This window comes from Bos grunniens, chromosome 14 (assembly GCF_055505025.1).
Source record: "Bos grunniens cultivar Pamir isolate PY7600 chromosome 14, Bosgru_T2T1.0, whole genome shotgun sequence".
NCBI lineage: Eukaryota > Metazoa > Chordata > Mammalia > Artiodactyla > Bovidae > Bos > Bos grunniens.
This window is the reverse complement of record NC_141178.1, coordinates 64,890,525-64,899,279: the sequence shown is the minus strand read 5'-3', so window position 1 is coordinate 64,899,279 and position 8,755 is coordinate 64,890,525. Positions and strand designations below refer to the sequence as shown.

The 8,755-nt window shown below is 45.4% G+C and overlaps 1 long non-coding RNA gene across 1 annotated transcript; it reads right to left on the bottom strand.

The window, feature by feature from the left end:
* Positions 1-354: 354 nt before the first annotated feature.
* On the bottom strand, positions 355-6,091 carry LOC147359559 (uncharacterized). The gene is made up of 2 exons (XR_015140882.1): positions 5,875-6,091; positions 355-1,414 (listed from the first exon to the last, which is right to left on the bottom strand). It is a non-coding gene; the product is annotated as an uncharacterized LOC147359559 (long non-coding RNA).
* Positions 6,092-8,755: the final 2,664 nt, after the last annotated feature.

Here is an 8,755-nt window from a genome sequence, read left to right as displayed (position 1 = left end):
TTAAAATTATGTTTCCATAGTCCATGTGCTTATATTTACATAGAAGCCATGATTATAAGTTGCGACTTGGGGGAAATGTGTCATTGATGCTAAAGTTGAATGGATAAAGAAAAGGGAATATAAAATGATAAAAGATAGCCTCTCTGACATCAGAGTTTTATTTTTTAAGTGAAAATATTTAACAAGCTAAAGGAATTTAAAATAAAGATATTTATTATTCCTAAGTGAAGAAAATTTTGTTTTGGAAAATATCATTTATCTTGACAATCAATATATGTCATTACTAAGATAATTTATTTGAGAGTGTTGTAGCCATGCATTCTGGGAAACAAACTCACTCAGAAGGACAATGCAGATAGTGGAGTGCAGTTTATTACACCGGCAGGCCCAAGGCAGAGTCTCCTCTTAGCCAAGGACCCCAACCAGTTTTTGTGAAAACTTTATATACCCTAAGTGTATGTGCCCAAATCCACTTCCCCAAATTCCCTGAAACTAGTCTGAACAAAGGAAAAGAAAGATACAAAGTTAACCTGTAATTCATATGACTTAATCCTAGGTAGTTAACAGTGGACAATTATCAATAGGCCTGTGGTCATACCCCATTAAGCATAATAGAATTTATGATTCTATTCAGTTACACAGATAATTAGGGTATTCTTTTAGGAGATGGAGAGTCTAGGTATGAGCCCTGGGTCTCTTCTATCCAGGGGGGTCTGGTTTTCTAGTTGGTATGTCGTTTCCATAGATACTAGGCATATAGCTCAAAGTCCACAGTCCAGCCCAAGATGGAGTCCTGCTTTCAAGATGGAGCCTGTTCTGTTTGTTTCCTCCTTCATTCCCCTGTCTTGATGCTCTTAACTCATAGTTTGAGCATCATTCATAAGGATACATTGCACCCTGGCTCTCCGACTGCCAATTTGGGAGAACAACACCAAACTTTGCATTACAAAGTTCATAATACATTGTAAAATTCAGGGTCCACAAAGCAGAACTATCAAGGCAACTATAACAATGGTAAATATAGTTTTCCACTAATCACCCTTCACCCAAGATAGGACCAAAGTCCAAAAAGGAAAATTATCATCAGACATAGCTTTTACCTGATCTTTCATGTCATCTAGGGTGGCTGATATATTGCCAGATAAATCAGGAATAGATACACAACATTTAGCTTTAATTATAGCACAGGTCCCTCCTTGTGCTAAAACTATGGTTAATCTCAAGATGATATTGGCAAGTCCTTGTAGCAGCAGTTGATTGTAGCTTCATCTCTTTTTCTTCTTTAAGATGACCTTTGTTTCACGGGGATCAGTGGGGTCCTTTTGTGTAGTCCGCTCGGCGTCCTCCAGGTCTATGTGGTATGCTCTCTTCACCCTCATGTGGTGGATCCAGGGAGTGACACCTGCAACTTTAACTGCCGTAGGGGTGGTTAGAACAACGGTATATGGACCCTTCCAATGTGGGGCCAAGGAGTTGTGTTTCCAGTCCTTGACCCACAGCTGATACCCAGGCACAAATTCGTGAATCTGTTCCCCAAGGGGGAATGGCACCCTTTCTTGTATAAACTTAGTTACCCGATTTATTACCTTACCCAGTTGTTCCATCTGCTGTGAAATCTCATCTCCCCTTACCTAAGGCAAATTCGTTGACATTTGTTTTATTATGGGGGGTGCCTCCCATACACAACATTGTACAGAGAATAGCCATGGGACCATGGGGTCATCCTGAGTCTGAGCAGAGCCATTGGAAGCAAGTCCACCCAGGAGCAGTCAGTCTCTATGATCCACTTGGAGAGTGTCTCTTTTAAGTGTCCGGTTGGTTTGTTCCACCATCCCAGAACTCTGGGACCTATATGCCGTATGTAATTTCCACTTGATATTTAGAGCTTTGCATACCTGTTGAATTAAGTCAGCTACAAAGGCAGGGCGGAGAAGGCGATGGCACCCCACTCCAGTACTCTTGTCTGGAAAATCTCATGGACGGAGGAACCTGGTAGGCTGCAGTCCATGGGGTAGCTAAGAGTTGGACACGACTGAGCGGCTTCACTTTCACTTTTCACTTTCATGCATTGGAGGAAATGGCAACCCACTCCAGTGTTCTTGCCTGGAGAATCCCAGGGATGGGGGAGCCTGGTGGGCTGCTGTCTATGGGGTCGCACAGAGTTGGACACGACTGAAGTGACTTAGCAGTAGCAGCAGCACAAAGGCAGGGCCATTGTCTGATCCTATGCTGGTTGGGAACCCGAATCTGGGGATTATTTCTCGAAGCAGACAGCAAGCCACTTCATTTGCTTTTTCAGTTCAGGTGGGGAAAGACTCAACCCATCCTGAGAAGGTACAAACCATGAGTGTCAGCAGGGTTTAAAGTCCACTTAGAGTGCCTTTTAACTGTATTCCTGGAGGTTTGTTTATGTCCACAGGCAGCATTGACCTTTTTCATTTTTGGTGGCCCTTTCTGCTTCAACCAGCTGGTCTTGGGCCGGGGTGTACTGTGGGAGAGTCAAAGTTAACTCAGGCATTTTTGAGAGTACAAATGTTCTGATAGACCCCCCACCAGCAGACCCAAATTTATCAGCTGCATGTTTTGTGGCTTTATCTGTTAGTTGGTTTCCCTGTGTTTGTGGGGTATCTTCCTTTTGGTGACCCCAACAGTGCATCAATGCTACCTTTTCAGATTCCCATACAGCATCTGAGTCAAGATTTCTTCTTTGTTTTTAATATCCTTTCCATTGGCTATCAGAAGATCTCTCTCTTTATATAAAGCCCCATGTACATGTAAAGTAGCAAAAGCATACCTGGATTCTGTGTAAATGTTTGTCTTCTTACCTTTTGACAGCTGGAGGGCCTAGGTTAGAGCATATAGTTTGACAGACCAGTGTGATGGCAGAGAGCTAGCCTCAACGATGGTTTCTTCCATGACTACTGCATATCCCAACAATCGTTGTCTTTATTTCACCAGGCTGGTGTCAGGACCAAATCTGGGTCTGGGACTGGCTGGTCTCTCAAGTCAGGTCTGCTGGCATAAACTTCTTCTAGGATTTCCATGCAATCATGTGAGGGTCCAGCTTCTCCCACAGGAAGGAGTGTGGCCGGATTCAGGGCCTGGCGAGGCTCAATAGTAACATGGGGGTTCTCACATAAGAGTCCCTGGTATTGAGTAATCCAGGATGTTGACAGCCATTTATCGGGGTCCCCTCGCAGGAGAATTATGACCTCATGAAGGACTTTTATGATCAAATTTTGGCCCAAAGTCAGCTTGGTTGCCTCCTGGACCAGTAAGGCAACTGCAGCAAGCCCATTGCTGCATCCTGGCCACCCAGTGGCAACATTGTCCAGTTGTTTCAAGAGATAAGCCATGGGTCTGTCCAGTGTCCCCATAGTCTGGGACAACACTCTCCTAGCCACTCTGTCCTTTTCAGCCGCCTAAAGAGTAAACAGCTTAGCAAGGTCTGGCAGGCCCAAGGCGCGTGCTGACATAATTGTACCGGGTTTGAGTTCTATTACCATCAGGACTTGTTTTGCAAGCCTGGGGGTGGGGGTGGGGGTGTCTTCGGCCCAGACCTCAGCGAATTGTTGAGTTAACTCTCTCTCTCTCAACTGTTTAGCCCGTCCGGTTTCCCTTCTGGGAGATCGTGCAACCTCCATTCATCTTGAGGGGTTACCGAGAGGAAGAGTAAATAGGTGATTGAGCCCACTCGAAGAGTGTGTCTCTCGTGGGGGGAAAGGTGACTTGTGCCCCCAACTTACACAGAAAGTCTCTTCCCAATAAAGATACTGGGCATTCAGGGATGTATAAAAATTCATGAGTCACTTGGTGTCCCCCCATCTGACATTTTCGGGGTAGGCTTGAGACACAAAGGCTGCATTTATCACCATCTGAGACCCAGCAGCCTCTGGATCTATTGGTGTATAAAGTCTATAGGCCTCACACAGTCTTCCGTAGAACTCGGAGGGTGATTTGATTTCCCTTTGAATCACTTCAGAGGGTTTTGCCATAGTCATAGGTTCTTGGGCCCTGCTCTTGAGACCTTGTAAAATGGCCACCCAATATCTCTCCAGGTGGCCCCTCCCTTCCTCTGTATTACAGTCCCAACTGGGCCGCTCATCGGGGGTGGCTAGTTCTGCCCACCGCTGTGGGTTTGCAGTACCCTCAGGTGCCATTTCTCATAACCATTTTCTGGCCTCAGTTAGGATCCTGTGTCTTTCCTCAGTGTTGAAAAGGGAGGCTAGTAGTTGAATTATGTCATCCCATGTAGGGCGGTGGTTTCAAAAAATAGTCTCCATTGGCCTAATCATGGCTTGTGGCTCCCCCGAGTATGGTGGAGTGTGTCTCTGCCAGTTTAATATATCTGTAGAGGAAGCTGTCTGGTAATAATAGGCTACAGGGAGCTGATGGTAGTGTCCCATGCGTCCTGAACTGGAGGCTGTTGTAGCTCTCTGAGGGGCATCTGTAGTGGAGTTCTTTCCACCTGTTCCTTGGCAGAGAGCAGCCTCTAATTCCTGTGTTTTCTTCCCTCTTCCCATCAGTACTCACCGGGAGAGGTGGATACAATCTAGGAGATCCAGCTGAGGTGGAATCCTGGGGATGTTGACCAGAGGTCTCCATCGCTGAGATTGGAGCCTGCAGAAACTGTGACTCTATGATCTCTGGGAGAGCTGGCAGAGGGGCAGCGGCTGCTATAGGAACTTCACATGGCCCTGGATCAGGCATTAAGGTGGCCTCCGATCCTGATGGAGCACTGCGAGGCAGGTGTGTCATTATGCAGTATGGGGGTCAGGTCATCCCGGTCCAAATCCTGTAGAATTTCCTTTTTTATCATCAGTCAATTTTTGTGCCATTAATATTTTCCCCTTTCCTTTCTGGATACAGAACCTTGTCCAAGTAGGAGGGTCTTGAGCTAACCCTAGCCATGAGTCAATATGTGGATATAGATCTGGATGTTCAGCTCTCCTGTGACTACTGTTTAGACAGCTTCCACTATTTTTAAGTCCATGGTGTCCTCTGGTGGCCATCCTACTCCCATAGGGGGCCATTCGACCTCACAGAGTATGTGGAGGTGGTTAGGTGTCATCTTCAACCATAGTCTCCTCCAAATCCCTTCTTTAAATTTTTAATCATGCACTCCAAGACAGTTGCCTTAGATTCTTTTCCTCCCATCTTGCTTACCTTCTCAGACCATCTTCTACTTTTCCTTTTTGTTCTGTCTATGAAGTTCTCGGTACCCTATGTACTTCTGATATTTCCACTCAATGAAACACTTAAATTGCCATTCTGCCTCCTTCCTAATTGGGGTGAGAAGAGCCTTACCTGCCAGATCCCAGGGGTAGAAGGGGGATCAGCTTGTCTTCACCTGTCAGTTGGCATGGCCTAACCAGAACACCATGTGGTCCAAGACTGTTTCTCCTTTAACTTTTAAAGTCCATTCTGGCTTGGTGGGCTTGATTGGGTGCAGATGAAAATACAGATGGGTTAAATATCCCATGTCCTAGGCCATCTCAGGAAAAGCCAATTCGTACTCACTTATGTATCCCCCTCCTTCTAGCCTGACAATTCCAAGGGGGTCAAGAATTTCACAGCAGATGGGACACCTCCTCAGGGAGAGCAGAATATAAGCACACAAAGATCAAGTTCCTTCTTCTAACAGTCCCTTGGTGATTGCTTGGTAATAATTTTCCCCAATATGGTGTGGACACCACCTCCTAAATGACATTCATAAATTTCCTTCCTAAGACCTAACATGCTCGTCAACCTGTGTACCAAGCAGTTGCCGCCACCTGCCTATTCCAGTCTTCTGTGGGTCCGTGCCCCTTCTAGTCCCTCCCAGGGAGGTGATCAGGCCCCCTCTTCCACCCTGATGGATGGGTTCCTCCTCACCTGAATGCTCAGTTCCCCTGCTGCCATCCACTACCTGCTAACGTGAAAAGGTCCAGGCATTGAGAAGCAGAATCCTTCCAGAAGGGCAAGGCGCCTCCCCCCTCTAGAAGACTTGAGCTGCAAGGCCTTGGAGTAGTCCCAAATGAGACTTGTCTCCTCAAAGTGAGGAGTTTCCTGGCCAATGCACCAAATGTTGTAGCCATGCGTTCTGGGAAGCAAACTCACTCAGAAGGACAATGCAGATAGTGAAGTGCAGTTTATTACACTGGTGGGCCCAAGGCAGAGTCTTGGACCCTGACCAGTTTTTGTGAAAATCTTATTTAATCTCCCACCACTTTGGGAGGTGCCCAAACCTACCTCCCCAAATTCCCTGAAACTAGTCTGAACAAAGGAAAAGAAAGATACAATCAAAGTTAACTTATGATTCAAATGCCTTAAGCCTAGGTAGTTAACAATGGACAATTATCAATAGGCCTGTGGTCACACCCCAATAAGCATAATAGAATTTATGATTCTATTCAGTTACACAGATAATTAGGGTATTCTTTTAGGTGACGGAGAGTCTAGGTATGAGTCTTGGGTCTCTTCCATCCAGGGGGGTCTGGTTTTCCAATTGGTATGTCGTTTCCATAGATACTGGGCATATAGCTTAAAGTCCACAGTCCGGCCCAAGATCGAGTCCTGCTCTCAAGATGGAGCCTGTTCTGTGTTTCCTCCTTCAAGAGAACAGTAGAACAGGTGATAGTTAAAGGCTTAACAGTTCAATGAGTTTCCTAAAGAACATGTTTGAAATTCCAGAGGAAAAGAAACAAAGTGGTACTTTTTTCTAAAAATACTATTAGTAGCAGAAGGAAAAAAAATACTTAAATGAAATAATACATTTTAACAGGCTTTATGTATTCATCTCATTTGTAGAGAATATTTTCAGGAGCTCTTGGGAGGCAATTACAAATAGCATTCCTTCAATTTATAATTTTTTTGTTTCTTTACTCAACATTTATTTTTATTCCTTAAAAAATATTATTGGTGTAGAGTTGCTTACAATTTGTGTTAGTTTCTGTTGTACATCAAAGTGAATTCTTTATACATATGCATGTATCCCCTCTTTTTTACATTTCCTTCCTATTTAGGTGACCACATAGCAATGAGTAGAGTTCCCTGTACTATACAGTAGGTTCTCATTAGTTACCTTGGAGGGTATATATGTCAGTCCCAATCTCCCAATTTGTCCATCTCTCCCTTCCACCTTAGGGGTCCATAAGTTTGTTCTTTACATCTGTGTTTCTATTTCTGCTTTGCAATAAGTTCATCTGTGTTGTTAGGGGAAGCACACTGATTGAAATAGCCCACCCTGGCCAGGCACCATACTAACCATTTGTATGAGTTCTTTTATGACAGGAGGTCCTGCTAAGGAACACGGAACTAATAAGCCACCACCAACCGGAAGAGTTCGGGAAAGGTCAAAAGGAGACACTACATGTCCGACCACCTCCCAGAATCCTTCTGTCTGGCATCCATCTTGGCTGAACAAGGCATGCACCACCAGGAAGGACTATGAGTCAGAATGATTGGCTAAGGGCAACCTGGAAACTAATCACTTTACATAAAACCTGGGACTGCAAGCCATGTGGCAGAGCAGTTCTCCCAGGTTCCCTTACCCTACTGCTCTCCACCCAGGTGGCATTTCCCAATAAAATCTCTTGCTTTGTCAGTTCATGTGTCTCCTCGGACAATTCATTTCTGAGTGTTAGACAAGAGCCCAGTTTCGTGCCCTGGAAGTGGTCCCCCTTCCTCCCCTCCCCTTCTTGCAACAGTACCATTTTTCTAGATTCCACATATCATTCAGTTTAGTCACTCAGTCGTGTCCGACTCTTTGTGACCCCCTGAATTGCAGCATGCCAGGCCTCCCTGTCCATCACCAACTCCTGGAGTTCACCCAAACTCATGTACATCAAGTCGGTGATGCCATCCAGCCATCTCATCCTCTGTCTTCCCCTTCTCCTCCTGCCCCCAATCCCTCCCAGCATCAGAGTCTTTTCCAATGAGCCAACACTTCGCATGAGGTGGCCAAAGTACTGGAGTTTCAGCTTTAACATCAGTCCTTCCAATGAACACCCAGGACTGATCTCCTTTAGGATGGACTGGTTGGATCTCCTTGCAGTCCAAGGGACTCTCAAGAGTCTTCTCCAACACCACAGTTCAAAGCATCAATTCTTCGGTGCTCAGCCTTCTTCACAGTCCAACTTTCACATCCATATATGACCACTGGAAAAATCAGCCTTGACTGCTGCAGCTGCTGCTAAGTCGCTTCAGTGGTGTCTGACTCTGTGCGACCCCATAGACGGAAGCCCACCAGGCTCCCCCGTCCCTGGGATTCTCAAGGCAAGAACACTGGAGTGGGTTGCCATTTCCTTCTCCAATTCATGAAAGTGAAAAGTGAAAGGGAAGTCGATCAGTTGTGTCTGACTCTTAGCGACCCCATGGACTACAGCCCACCAGCCTCTTCCATCCATGGAATTTTCCAGGCAAGAGTACCGGAGTGGGATGCCATTGGAAAAACAATAGCCTTGACTGGACAGACCTTTGTTGGCAAAGTAATGTCTCTGCTTTTGAATAGCTATCTAGGTTGGTCATAACGTTCCTTCCAAGGAGTAAGCGTCTTTTAATTTCGTGGCTGCAATCACCATCTGCAGTGATTTTGGAGCCCCCCCAAAAATAAAATCTGACACTGTTTCCACTGTTTCCCCATCTACTTCTCATAAAGTGATGGGACCAGATGCCATGATCTTTGTTTTCTGAATGTTGAGCTTTAAGCCAGCTTCATCACTCTCCTCTTTCACTTTCATCAAGAGGCTTTTTACTTCCTCTTCACTTTCTGCCA